Below are 15,150 nucleotides of genomic sequence, written 5' to 3' on the forward strand. Positions count from 1 at the left end.
CTCTGGATAATGGAATTATACAGAGATTTATAAAGTTGCTTTTCTTTGTTGAATATTTGTATTTTCTAGGCTTTTCTTTTTTAGTTTTTTCCATAGTTAACATATATTTTGTGTAATAAAAATAAAATATTTAAATTAAATAAATTGATTTCAAAAAAGTTTTGCAATTTTCTCACCTGTTCATTCAGCCAACATTTACTCAATTCCTGCTATGTGCATGTCAGTGTGCCAACTGCTTTGGGCGGAAACGAAAGAAACAGAAGAGTTAATGTACTTCCTTTCAACTATACTGATATATGTACTTATAGGTTGATGATTAGGTAGATAAAATGCACAGGGAATAATAGAAAACAGACAAATTCAAGACTGTATGACAAACTATTTTACAGCACTGACTAGAGAGAAGATAAAAGAGAAGTTAAAATGGAGTAAGTTTATTTAGGGAAAAGTTGATTATGACCATTTTGAGCTAGGATAATGACTGAGGGAAACAGAAGAGGTAAAGCATTACAAATGGAAAGAAATGACAGGCATGTTGATAAAAAGTTGAAAGTCTTCAAATTGTATGTCAGGATGGTAAAAAGATTAACTTGGTCAATGCAGAGAAATCAAAGCGGGAATTCAAGTGAAATTTAGTTTAAAGAAATGTTAAATACTGGACTGGGGGCTTGAAATGTGGTTCAATAGGCCACCCACCATAGTTCTTGAAAAGCAAAATTATCAAGATAAAAATTGTTAAGGGATAATTACAGTTGTTTTGTTTTGGCTGTATTGCATGAGTTTTGTTAGAACAAGGAAATACTGGAGTCTGGAAAATAAGCAGTCTTGCTGTTGCGCTTAGTCCAGGTATGAGGTAATGAAGCCAGATCAGATGAATGACTATCAAATGGAGTAAAATTTACTGTCAGCAATCATAAATAATCTGTATGACTTCGTATCTGATTAGATGTAGGAAACAAGGAGTATAGGAACAAAAGTTACTTCAGAAAAACTGATACAGGGGCGCCTGGGTGGCTTAGTTGTTAAGCGTCTGCCTTCAGCTCAGGTCAGGGATTGAGCCCCACATCGGGCTCCCTGCTTGGCAGGAGGCCTACTTGTCCCTCTCCCACTCCCCCTGCTTGTATTCCCTCTCTCGCTGTGTCTCTATCAAATAAATAAAATCTTTTTTTTTTTAAGGTTTTATTTATTTGACAGAGAGAGATCACAAGTAGGCAGAGAGGCAGGCAGAGAGAGAGGAAGAAGCAGGCTCCCTGGTGAGCAGGGAGCCCGATGAGGGGCTCGATCCCAGGACCCTGGGATCATGACCTGAGCCGAAGGCAGAGGCTTTAACCCACTGAGCCACCCAGGTGCCCCTAAATAAAATCTTTAAAAAAAGAAAAAGAAAAACTGATACAAAATTTCTGAGGAGAAATGTGGCATAATGTATCAAGATCCTTTCTTTACAGGAGTCTGGTGGGCTCACTCCATAGAGCATATGATTCTTGATCTCAGGGTTGTGAGTTTGCACCCCACCTTAGGCACAGAGTTGACTAAAAAATCCTTTCTTTAAGTTTTCATTTCCATCTACTAGAATGCCTAAAATCCAAATAACTGACAATACCCATTGCTGGTGAAGATGCAAAGCAACAGGAACTCACTCACTGCTAGTATGGTACAGCCACTTTGGAAGAGAGTTTGAAAGTTTCTTACAAAGTTAAACATTGTCTTACCATACAACCCGCAGTTGCACTCCTAGGTATTTACCAACAGAGTGAAAAACATATCCACATAAAATTCTGCATGTGATTGTTCATAGCAGCTTTATTCATAATCACTGAAACATGGAAACAACCAAGGTCTCCTTTGAAAAGTAAGTAAACTGGGTGCCTGGGTGGCTCAGTGGGTTAAGCCTCTGCCTTAGGCTCAGGTCATGATCTCAGGGTCCTGGGATCGAGTCCCGTATCTCTGCTGAGCAGAGAGCCCGCTTCCCCATCTCTCTCTGCCTGCCTCTCTGCCTACTTGTGATTTCTCTCTGTGTGTGTCAAATAAATAAATAAAATCTTAAAAAAAAGAAAAGTAAATAAATAAGCAATTGTGTTCTCACTGCATGATGGAATACTATTCAGTAATAAAAAAGAATGAGCTACCAAGCCATGCAAAGACGTAGATGAATTTTAAATGTATTGCTAAGTAAAGGAAGCCAGTCTGAAAGGCTGCATACCACGTGATCTTATTTATATGTGACATTCTGGAAAAGGCAAAATTGTGGAGATGGTAAATAGATCAATGACTGCCAATGGTTGGAGTGGGGGAAGGGCTGAATGGAGGAGGCACAGGGACTTTTCAGACTAGTAAAATTCTTTATGATACTGTCTAGAAATGACATTCCTGTAGCGACTTGCATACCTTGCACCCACATCTTGGTTTTTAATAACATTCTCCAATAAGAGGAACCATGGCTCCTTGGAGAAATGGCTGAGTCTAGAATTAGGGTGGGAAATGTACAAGATGAACCTGGAGCATCTTACAGTGCCATAAAGTAAGAAAATAGTACACATGCATGCATGCATGCATACATACATACAGACACACAGACACACTAATGAGGACATCTGAGAGAGATAATAGGAGCTAACTAAAAGAGCCCCCAACAGCGATAGCTGGAATAATCTGAACAAATAAATAGTCTTGAAATATGGCCCAAAATATAAAACAAGTACCCTTGAATCCATATGGGCATAAATAAATGCTTGAATAAATAAATAAATGGGGAAAATAGGTAAGTCTTCCAAGCAGAAGAATTTCAAATTTATGTAGAAACCCTGCCCTTAAGGAGGTGAAGTCCCCTCTCCTTAAGTTTGGGCTGTGCCTAATGATATCCTTCCAAAGAGTAAAATATGGAAAAGGGAGGGGATAGAGTAACTTGATACTGGAGAAACCTGACAAACACTGCCTCAGCCAGGTTATCAGGATTAACATCAACAGCAATAACTCATATTGATAGTGTATACCCTTGATATTACCTGCAGGAAAAGTCTGAGAAACTGTCACAGTCAAGAGGAGCCCAAAGAGACATGATGACAAAATATAATGTGTTATCCTGGATGGAATACTGGAACAGAAAAAGGACATGAGGTAAACTTGAAGTAAATTTGAATAAAGTGTGGATCTCAGTAATAATGTGTCAGTTAGCTAATAATATGTCAGTGTTATTTTATTAATTGTGACACAGGTGCCATGCTAATATAAGATATTAGTAATAGAGGAAATTGGATACGGGCTATGTGGAAACTGTACTAACTTTCCATCTTTTCTTTAAATCTAAAACAATTCTATGGGGCACCTGGGTGGCTCAGTTGGTTAAGCATCCAACTCTTGATTTCTGCTCAGGTCATGATCTCAGGGTGGTGATATCGAGCCCTGCATTGGGCTCTGTGCTGAACAGGGAGCCTGCTTAAGATTCTCTCTCCCAGGGCACCTGGGTGGCTCAGTGGGTTAAAGCCTTTGCCTTCAGCTCGGGTCATGATTCCAGGGTCCTGGGATGGAGCCCCGCATTGGGCTCTCTGCTCAGCAGGGAGCCTGCTTCCTCCTCTCTCTCTCTGCCTGTCTCTGCCTATTTCTGATCTCTGTCAAATTAATAAATAAAATCTTTAAAAAAAAAAAGATTCTCTCTCCCTCCACCCACCCCAAAACTTTAAATCTAAAACAATTCTAAAATTTAAATTGTTTTATTTTGATTTTTTCAGTTTTGTTGATATATAATTTATCTATAACACTGTATCAATTTAAAGTATACAACCTTAAGTTTGACTTGCTATTGCAAAGTGATTGCCACAATAAGTTTAATTAACATACATTACCTCACATAGTTACAAATTTTTCTTCTTGTGCTGGGAACTTTTAAGATCCTACTTTCTTGTGAAAGTTTATTTTTTAAAATGCTTATTCCTTTGAGGGTTACCTGTGTGGCTCAGTCAGTTAACTGTTTAAAACAAAAAAAAAAAAAAAGAAAGAAACATCAGACAGATATAGATTATGTATGGATGGTGGGATAGTGGGTTTATTTATTTATTTATGTTTCCAGTTTTTGTATAAGCAATCTATTACTCTGGTGATCAGAAAAAAAATATAATAAAGGTTTTAAGAAAAACCTATATCACTATAGGTGAAAAATCAGAGGATTGATCAAATGGGATACTTATTGTCAGGGTTGGGAAAATAAAGCAGGAACAATTTCTTTTTCAGGTAAAGAAGATGATAATGGGTTCACCTTATCTGTTTGGTTTCAGACTGCAATGGGAAGAACTTTTTTTAAAAGATTTTATTTATTTGACAGAGAGATAGAAACATCAAGAGAGGGAACAAGCAGGGGGAGTGGGAGAGGGAGAAACAGGCTCCTCGGAGAGCAGGGAGCCTAATGCGGGGCTCAGTCCCAGGACCCTGGGATCATGACCTGAGCCAAAAGCAGAAAATTAACAAGTGAGCCAACCAGGTGTTCCTGCAATGGGAAGAACTTAGATATGTGCACCATTTTATGGTAACCCCCAAGAGAAACATACTCAACAGAAACACAGATAAATATCTTTATTGTAACTGGAAACAACTGTTTTTGAAGACTTTATTTATTTTTGAGAGAAAGAGAGAACACAAGCAGTGGGGAGAGGCAGAGAGGGATGGAGAAACAGACTCTTTGCTGAGCAGGGAGCCCAATGCTCCCAGGACCCTAGGATCACAACCCGAGTTGAAGGCAGATGCTCAACTGACTGAACCACCAAGGCGCCCCTGGAAACAAATTTTTAAAAGATGTCAAATTGTAGCTTTGGTTTTCATAAAAGAAAACATCTCTCTGCAGAAAGGTCATGTGGTTACCAATGAAGATTAAGCTGTTTTTCCCCCAAGTGAGTCCTTGGTGAATACATTTTAGGTATTGCCTCCCCAGAAAGATGCATACTGAAAATATGCTTTCCTTCACTGCTCAGTAATAATTAAAAGGGAAGCCCAAGAATCACACTAATGAATAAGTATCAGCAAGTGTATAGGCCGTCAGCCCAGATACCCACATCCGCAGTTGTATAAGCTCATTGACAAGAACGGGGTTCTAAGAGCCTACAATCAATAGATCCTCTGAAGAAACCCAGAACTTTACTGTGTGCATCACAATGAAGCCCCTACCTCTCCTATAGATGTGGGAAACCTGAATACTCCAAACCTCCTGTTTCCTTATGTCCTCCTCTACACTGCAACTTGGACAGCCACACCTACCTTCTCTAGAGCTCTCCTTGATAGCCGGGGTTTTCTGCCACAGACACTAGAAGGGCCCAGGACTGGTGAAATTTTAGAATCTCATTTGCTGAGCACTTTCCTGATGAGAGAATAGTTAAATAGAAAACCTCACAGCAAGACGCAGCTTATCTTTCAGGTGGTCTGGCTCATAGTGAATGAGTACTTTTTAATCAGAAGGACCCTTAAGTAGTCCTCTAGGTCTCATACTACCCCTTTAATAAAGAAGAAACTGGAGGACTGAGCATTAGGGTCAATACCTCCTGCAAAAATCTTTAGGGTGATGTTTCCATTCTTCACCCTCTGATGTTTCCTGTAAGAATCAGAAGTACATCATTGCTTACCAAAGTGAGAAGAGAACAAGCCCAGGATTCCAACTCAAAGAGCAATTTTGGCTTACAAGTGAGTACTGAGTCACTCTAAGGACTGTTCTTAGAGACTCTTATGGAGTGTTTGAACTCAACTGTGTTTACCACACCCCTTGCTCATCAAGGCAGGCCTATAAACCAAGAGACGCAGCATGGCGTTCACCTGCAGGGCAGGTGAACAGTGCCACCTCCCAGATGTTCTTCCCCAGGGAAGTGACATGGTGTTTGCTGTGGCTCTAAGAGGACACCTATAGACAGTCTAGTTGAAACATGAGTCTGGTATAAGCTCACAGAAGCTATAAGAAAAACTGTGGTCCAGACTCTGCTCTGAAACTTTTTACCTAGAGGGACCTCTTGAACCCTGGCATTGGCACCACTGGTGACAAGGAAGAAAAAAACAGCCAGGGTTGGACTTCTCCAGCATAAATCTCGTAGATGAAAAAGGTTTATCATTTGAAGAGGATTGCTTCACCATTTCAAGAGTTATGTAGGACAAAAGCCTCAGAAATGGGCAAGCCTGTCAGTGGCCTCTAGGGTTTGGTTAAAGCTCTAGTCTGTTCCAGTGCCTCTGTCCATAAGCTGGCAGTTTTTTAACCAAGACTGAGCCATAAGAGAGTGTCCAAAGAAAGCTGCAATACTCTTCTGTGTACTAGAGACTTCATATAAATATTAGAATTCCTCAAGGGCGCCTGGGTGGCTCAGTGGGTTAAAGCCTCTGCCTTCGGCTCAGGTCATGATCCCAGGGTTGTGGGATCGAGTCCCACATCAGGCTCTCTGCTTGGCGGAGAGCCTGCTTCTCCGTCTCTCTCTACCTACTTGTGATCCCTGTCTGTCAAATAAATAAATAAAATCTTAAAAAAAAAATTCATTCTCCATGTTTAAAAAAAAATAGAATTCCTCGAGAGTAACTGAAGGATTCAAATATTTTAAAACCTTCGAAAGCACTGATGAGACCACCATTCAGAGCCTGATCATCTCATTCCCCACAATTATTCTCACAGGTTCCTTGTTGTACTTTTATATGCCATTAGCAAGAGTGTAAATTGATAAAATCTTTAAGGAAATCAGTTTTGGAGTTACTTTCACATTTTAAAATGTATTCACCCTTTTATCTAGCAAAATCCAGTTCTAGTTCTGGGGTAATTGGCACAGAGCTCCTCTCATGTCATGGCTCCACAGATGAATTAAAAAATATGTATATGAAGGTGTTCACTGAAACCTTGCTTGTCCATCATTAAGTGGTTAAATAAGTAGTGTTACAACTATAAAATGCAACCTATCATCTGAGCTTTTAGCAAGTCATCATCTTTTTGCTGGTGGAGGGTCTTGCCTCAATGTTGATGTCTTCAGACTGATCAGGGTGGTGGTTGCTGAAGATTGGAGTAGATGTGGCCATTTCTTAAAATAAGACAACAATGAAGTTTGCCTCATTAAAGCACTCTTCTTTTCATGAACGATTTTTCTGTAGCATGTAATACTGTTTGACAACATTTTACCTACAGTAGAGCTTCTTTCAAAATTGGGAGTTACACGTTGGTGGTATAGTGGTGAGCATAGCTGCCTTCCGAAATTGGGAGTTAATCCTGGGGTGCCTGGCTGGCTCAGTAGAGCATGAGACTTGTGATTTCAAGCCCCATGTTGGGTGGAGAGATTACTTAAAAATGATATCTTTAAAAAAAACAAAAGTCAATCCTTTCAAACCCTGCTGCTACTTTATCAACTAAGTTTATATAATAATCTTAATCCTTCATTGTCATTGCAACAATCTTCACAACATCTTCACTGGGAGTAGTTTCCATCTTTTTTTATTTTTTTAAGATTTTATTTATTTGTCTGAGAGAGAGAGCACGAGCAGGGTGAGGGGCAGGAGGAGAAGCAGACTCCCTGCTGAGCAGGGAGCTGGACTCAGGGCTCCATCTCAAGACCCTGGGATCATGACCTGAGCCAAAGGCAGACGCTTAACCAACTGAGCCACCCAGGCACCCCAAGAGTAGATTCCATCTTAAGAAGCTGCTTTCTTTGCTCATCCAGAAGAAGCAAGTTTTCATCCGTTCAAGTTTTACCATGAAATAATGGCAATTCAGTCACACCTTCAGGCTCCACTTCTAATTCTATTCCTCTTGCTATTGCCATCACATCTATAGTTACTTCTTCCACTGAAGTCTGGAGCCTCTCAAAGTCATCCATGGGGGTTAGAATCAACTTTTTCCAAACTCCTGTTAATGTTGGTAGTTTAAATCCTGAACATTCTTAACGGCATCTAGAATGGTGAATCCTTTACAGAAGGTTTTCAGTTTACTTTGCCTTTCTTGATTTTTAACATGCCTTCCTCACTAAGTTTAATCATTTCTAGCTTTTGACTTAAAGTGAGACATGCCGTTTTTCCTTTTATTTGAACACTGAGAGGCCTCTGTAGGGTTATTAATCAGTCTAATGTCAATATTGTTGTGTCTTAGGGATTAGGGAGGCTCGAGGAGAGGGAGAGAGGTGGGGGAACACGTGGTGGGTGAAGCAGTCAGAACACACACAACATTTACTAAGTTTGCCCTTGTGGGCACAGTTCATGCATGGCACCCCAAAACAATTACAACAGCAACATCAAAAATCACTGATCACCGTAACAAATATAATAATGAAAAAGTTTGAAATATTGCAAGAGTTACCAAATATGACAAAGAGACACAAAGTTAGCAAGTGCTGTTGCAAAAATGGGACATATAGTGGTAGCTGGGGAGCTCAGTCGATTAAGCATCTGAATCTTGATCTCCACTCAGATCTTGATCTCAGAATCTTTAGTTCAAGCCCCTCATTGGGCTCCACACTGGGCATGGAGCCTGCTTAAAAAACAAAAAACAAAAAACACACACAAAAAAACCAGTTGTATATGTGGAAAGTGGGCGATGGATTTCTCACCCAGGTCTGCAAAATCTAAGTGATAAGGTCTCAAAAGAGAAATAATAGAAAAGTTTCACTTAAAGGGCACCTGGGTTGCTCAGTTGGTTGAGCTTCCAACTCTTGATTTTGGCTTAGGTCGTGATCTCAGAGTCATGGGATCCAGCTGGCTTAGGACTCAGGTCTTAGAGGGGACTGTGTTCTCTCTCTCTCCCTCTTGCCCTCCCTTGGCTCCTATGTGCTCTCTTTCTCTTCTCTCTTTCTAAAATAAATAAATAAAAATTTTTAAAAAATGTCCTTAATGGGGGCGCCCGAGTGGCTCAGTCAGTTGAGTGTCAGACTCTTGGTTTCTGGGGTCATGATCTCAGGGTCATGGGATCAAGCCCCACATAGGAATCCATGCTCAGCACGGAGTCTGCTTGTCCCTCTTCCCTCTGCTCCTTCCTGTCATTCCTGCTCTCTCTCTCTCTCTCTCCCTGAAATAAGATCTTTTTTTAAAATATCCTGATAATAGGCTCCTGGGTGGCTCAGTCAGTTCAGTGTCTGCTGTCAGTTTAGGACATGATCCCAGGGTCTTGGGATCAAGTCCCACATCCAGCTCCCTGCTCAGTGGGGAGTCTGCTCCTCCCTCTGCTCCTCCTGCTGCTTGTGCTCTCTCTCAAAATTAAATAAATAAGTTTAAAAAGTTAAAAACAAAACAAAACAAAACTGCTCTAATGAAACAGTAAAGATTAAATTTATTCATTAAATCTCAACCTTTGAGTACATATATTTTTAATATTCTATATGAGGAAATGGGAAGTATGAACACTGGTTGTCTCAAGGAAAAACATTCATGCAACTATCTTTGTTGTAAATTGACCTAACCATTTTTTTCATGGAACATCATTTTTACTTGAAGGTATGACTGACATAAAATTTGGTAATTCAGGGACGCCTGGGTGGCTCAGTGGGTTAAGCCTCTGCCTTTGGCTCAGGTCATGATCTCAGGGTCCTGGGATCGAGCCCCGCATCAGGTTCTCTGCTCAGCAGGGAGCCTGCTTCCCCCCCTCTCTCTCTGCCTGCCTCTCTGCCTACTTGTGATCTCTCTCTGTCAAATAAAATAAATAAAATCTTTTTAAAAAATTGGTAATTCAGACGTGTGTATTTGGCAGACATTTTCTGGACTCTGCCACTTGAAGGAAAACAGCTGATAGTATTTGTGCCCAAATATAAAATTTAAGCTTTGGGGCAAAAATGAGGATTTCTGGAAAATTGCATCCACTATCATTGGTGATTATTTCCCCAAGCTTAAAGACTTTTTGATGAGATAGGTAATGATATTGCCAAATGTATTTTTGACATTCTGTAATAAAATGTGTCAGTATTTGCAGGAGCTCCATAACTCAATGAACTGTATTTCCCAGATGACCAATGCATGATGTTATAAAACCATGCATAAGTAAAAGAACATGGAAAGATGGACCAGTGGATTTTATGTAACAGAATATGAAAAATTTATAGTTACAGTTTCAACCTTTAGAAAACTAACAGTTCTTGAATTTTGGTGTGTTATTAAAGATAATAATGAGGGGCACCTGGGTGACTCAGTCAGTTAAGTGTCCGACTTGTGATTTCAACTCAGGTCATGAGATCAAACCCTGCATTGTGCTCCACGTTCTGTGCTCAGTAGGGAATCTGCTTGAAATTCTGTCTCTCTGTGCCCTCCCCCTGCTCTCTCTCTCTCTCTAAAATAAATAAATAAATCTTTTTAAAAAGAGATAATAACCACAATTATCTGAAAAAAAAAAGTTAAAATATCCCTCCTTTCCCCACTACATATCCACGAGTCCAGATTTTCTTCATATTCTCCAGTGAAAATACTATATTGCAATTGACTGAATGTTGAAGCAGATAGGAGAATTTGTCCTTTATTAATACAGACATTAAAAATTCACTCTTACTATTTTTGCTTGGAAAAATATATTTTTTCTGAAAAATATGTTACTTGTGTTCACATTTATGAACCAAACCGATTTTTATAAATTCCTCAGTTTTATTTTCTGATACACTAAATACCAATAGATAAAACCCATGTATATAAACAAGAGCTCTTTGGGTCTTTAGTAATAAATAAAAGGACTTTGGGTCTTTAATAATTTTTAAGCACGTACAGGGGTTCTGAGACGAGAAAGTCTCCAAACTGCTGCAATGCTATATAGCAGTTGCAGGGGAGGCAGAAGGGTGGAGGAGATAACTTACGAAGACTCTGCTGGGTTTTCAGTCTTTCCTCACTGAGCCAACTCTCATCTTTAACCCAGCAGTTAAAGCTGGGGAGCAAGAGCTCTGAGCTGTGCTCTAGGCATCTCTGGTGTCAATCTATGAAAAGGAAGAGGCACTCCTTTCCTTCTTTCTCCCTCTCTAAGTCTCCAGACAAGACTTGGCAGTTGCAAAGGGTGAAGAGAGAGACTAGAAAGGGCAGGGAGGGAACTTTGCAGCCACTAAGGAGTTTATTTAGAAACCCTGAAATTAAGTGGTAAGGGCAAGCTATAAGGGGCCTCAGCTGGTCCACTTGGGCTCAATATCAGGAACTGGGAGGAGGCAGGGACGACTCCTAGAGCAGTGATACTTGCATTTTTTCCTCCTATTCTGGCCCGTTTCCTAAAATGGCCTAAAGTCTTCAATGACTTTTAAGAACCAATAATTCTTCTAGGCCACAGTCTCAAATGGTTAATCAGAATAGGCCAACATGAAAGAAATCAAACTTAAAGAGAAAAAAATGGAAACCAACATAGTAACAACTACTACTTTGCCACGTATGTTGCATTCCACCTCCACAGGCACTTCCATTTTTCCCTTTCCCTCCTATCATCCATCCCCTCCCCTTGGCCTGAGCCCTGTCCTTCTTTAGACTACTACTGAGTTATTAGAGATTTAGTCACTAGGAGGGGGAACTTAAGGGTAAGGCATCATACCATGATTTGAGTCCCCACTATGCCATTTACTGGCTATGTGATCAAGCAGGTGACTCTCCTTCTCTGGACCCTCAGTTTCTGCATCTTTAAGATGAGATGATCTTCCAGCTCTGTGATCCTGTGGTTATTAATAAACAAAAGATAGGTCAGGCTGGAGCTAAGGACTGTGTCATAAATGTATTCTCGTTGAGAAGAGCAGAGGAGGGGCGCCTGGGTCCCTCGGTTGGACATCTGCCTTTGGCTCAGGTCATGGTCCCAGGGTCCTGGGATCAAGCCCAGCATCAGACTCCCTGCTCAGTGGGGAGCCTGCTTCTCCCTCCCCCGCTCTCCCTGCTTGTGCGCTCGCTAGCTCGCTCTCTCTCTCACTCTCTCTGTCAAATAAATTTAAAAAAAGAAGAAGAAAAGAAAAGAGCAGAGGACCTGGAAAGGGAACACAGCTCTAGTTTGCATCACTATACGTTATCCCCTTTGGACATGGATATATTCACAGGAGATGAACAAACACAGGTCCCTGAAAACAACCTGGAGAAACCTCCCAAGACTGTGGTTCTTCCCTTGGGTTCACTTAGCTGTTAGGTTCCTGGAGTCGGTATTGGAGAATTCCCTCAGTTCTTGCCCAGCAGGGATAATTCCTTTGGTCTTGGGGGCCCTAGAGGTTTTTGACCTCCATGTTGTGACCCTGCTAATTAGATACCAGGCTCTGGCCCCTACCAATGTTTTTATTTTTTTTAAATAGATTTATTGAAATATGATTCACAGACCACACAATGTACCCAAAGCGTATAATTCAATGGTGTTTATTATATTCGCAGAGTTGTACAACCCATCATATCTATTTTGGAATATTTTCATCAGCCCTAAAAAGAAATCCTATACGCCTTAGCCGTTATCTCTTAATACCCCTCCCCCCAGGTCCTCAAGCCTTTGGCAACCAAAAGTCTAATTTCTGTCTTTATAGATTTGCCCATTCTGGATAGTTCACAAAATGGAATCATACAATATGTGGTCCTTTGTGACTAGCTTCTTTCACTTAGAATGATGTTTTCAAAGTTCATCAATATCATAGCATGTATCATGTTTCATTACATTTTATTGCTGAATAATATTCCACTGTCTGGATATATAACACATCTTGTTTATTCAGAACTTTGGGTTGTTGAGTCATCTGAATTGTTTTCACCTTTTGACTATTGTGAATATTGCTGCTATGAACATTGGTGTAAGGCATCTCTTTGTGTCCCTGCTTTAAATTCTTTGGGGGCATATACCTATGAGTGGGATTGCTGGATCACATGATGATTCTGTATTTAACTTTTTGAAGAACACAAACTGTTTTCACGATTGCTACATCATTTTGCATTCCCCCAGTAATGTGTGAGGGTTCCAACTTCTCTGCATCCTTACCAATACTTATTATTTATAGCCATCCTAATGGGTGTGAACGGTATCTCATTGTGGTTTTGGTTTGTGTTTTCTTGATGGCTAACGATGAGTATCTTTTAGTGTGCGTCTTGTCCATTTACTGTATCTTCTTTATTTTTTTAAGTTTATTTATTTATTTTTAAGTAATCCCTACATCCAACATGGGACTCAAACTCATGACCACAAGGTCATGAGTCACTGGCTCCTCCAACTAAGCCAGCCAGGTGCCTGTCATTGATATATATTCTTTAGACAAAGGTCTTTCTGGATACCTCTACTTTTTTTTTTTTTCAGTTAGCTCTGTACCTAACAGAGGTACAGAGGGCTCAAGCTCACGACCCTGAGATCAAGAATCGCATGCTCCACCACCTGAGCCAGCTGGACACCTCTTCTCCTGTCTATTTTTAAATTGAGTTATTTGGGGGTACCTGGGTGGCTGAGTTGGTTGAGTAGCCAACTTTTGGTTTTGGCTGGGGTTGTGATCTTAGGATCATGAGATAGAGTCCCAAGTTAGGTTCCATGCCAGCACAGAGTCTGCTTGTCCTTCTCTTTCTGCTCCCCACCCAGGCCCCCTGTCTTATTTTTTTTCTTTAAGATCTATTTAGAGAGAGAGTGCAAGCAAGTGGGGAAGTGCATAGGGAGAGGGAGAGACAAACTCCACATTGAGTGCAGAGCTCCACACGGGGTTTAGCACAGGGCTCCATGCAGGACTTGATCTCATAACCCTGAAATCACGACCCTGAGATCATAACCCCAGCTGAAATCAACAGTTGAACACTTAACCAAATGAGCTACCCACGCATGTGTTCTTATTTTTGAGTTATAATGGTTATTAATATATTCTAGATACAAGTCCCTTATCAGATGTATGATTACATGTATTTTCTCCCATTTTGCAGATTATCTTTTCTCTTTGTAGATAGTGCCATTTGAAGGATAGAAGTCTTAAATTTTTGATGAGGTCTAATTTATTTTTTTATTTTGTTCCTTGTGTGGTATCATATATAAAAAACTATTGCCGGGGCGCCTGGGTGGCTCAGTGGGTAAAGCCTCTGCCTCCGGCTCAGGTCATGATCCTAGGGTCCTGGGATCGAGCCCCGCATCGGGCTCACTGCTCGGCAGGGAGCCTGCTTCCCCACTCTCTCTCTGCCTGCCTCTCTGCCTACTTGTGATCTCTGTCTGTTAAATAAATAAATAAAATCTTAAAAAAAAAAAAAAAAGAAAGAAAGAAACTATTGCCAAACCCAGGGTCATGAGGATTAACACCTATTTTCTTCTAAGAAGAGATGGTTTGGCTCTTACATTTAGGTTTTTGATGGATTTTGAGTTAATTTTTGTATGTGATATGAGGTAGGAGTCCAACTTCATTCTTTTGCATGAAGATATCCAGTTTTCCCGGAATCGTTTGTTGAAAAGACAATTATTCTTCACCATTGAATTGTCTTGGCATTCTCATCAAAAATCTATTGACCCGGGACACCTGGGTGGCTCAGTTGGTTAAACAACTGCCTTCGGCTCAGGTCATGATCCCAGCATCCTGGAATCAAGTCCCACATCGGGCTCCTTGCTCAGCGGGGAGCCTGCTTCTCCCTCAGCCTCTGCCTGCCACTCTGTCTGCCTGTGCTCCGCTCTCTCTCTCTCTCTCTCTCTCTGACAAATAAATAAAATCTTAAAAAAATATTAAAAAAAAAATCTATTGACCCTAAGTGTGACTGTGTGTTCCCAGATTGTCAATCTGTATGTATTTCTGAGTGCAAGTACCACACTGTCTTGATTATAATAGTTTGGAAATAAGTTTTGAAATCAGAGACTGTGAGTCTTACAACTTGGTTCTTCATTTTCAGGATTGTTTTGGCTATTCTAGGTTGGCCTCTACTGTTGTTACTCCAGGAGACAAGGCCTCACCCACACTGCCTCTTCCAAGGTGTTCATTATGTAGCCTACCATATTGATCCTCATCTTTTCCAACTGCACCTTGCAGTGTTCTTTCCCTCACTCTTCCACTCTAGCTATATGGGCCTTCTCAAACATTCTGAGGTCCTTCCTGCCTGAGGGCCTTTGCACTGATATTCCCTTGGCCAAAAATGCTTTCCTTCCACTCCCTCTGCTCTATTCCCAAGGCTGAGTTATTCTTGTCATTCAGGTTTCTGCTCAAATGTTATCTTCAACAGAGAGGCCCTTATTAACCCCAGTCTAAGGTAGTCACCCACGAAAACCTCCGCCTTTATTACATTATGCTGTATAATTGCACTTAT

The sequence above is a fragment of the Martes martes genome, assembly GCF_963455335.1.
Source record: "Martes martes genome assembly, chromosome: 5".
NCBI classification, from domain to species: Eukaryota; Metazoa; Chordata; class Mammalia; order Carnivora; family Mustelidae; genus Martes; species Martes martes.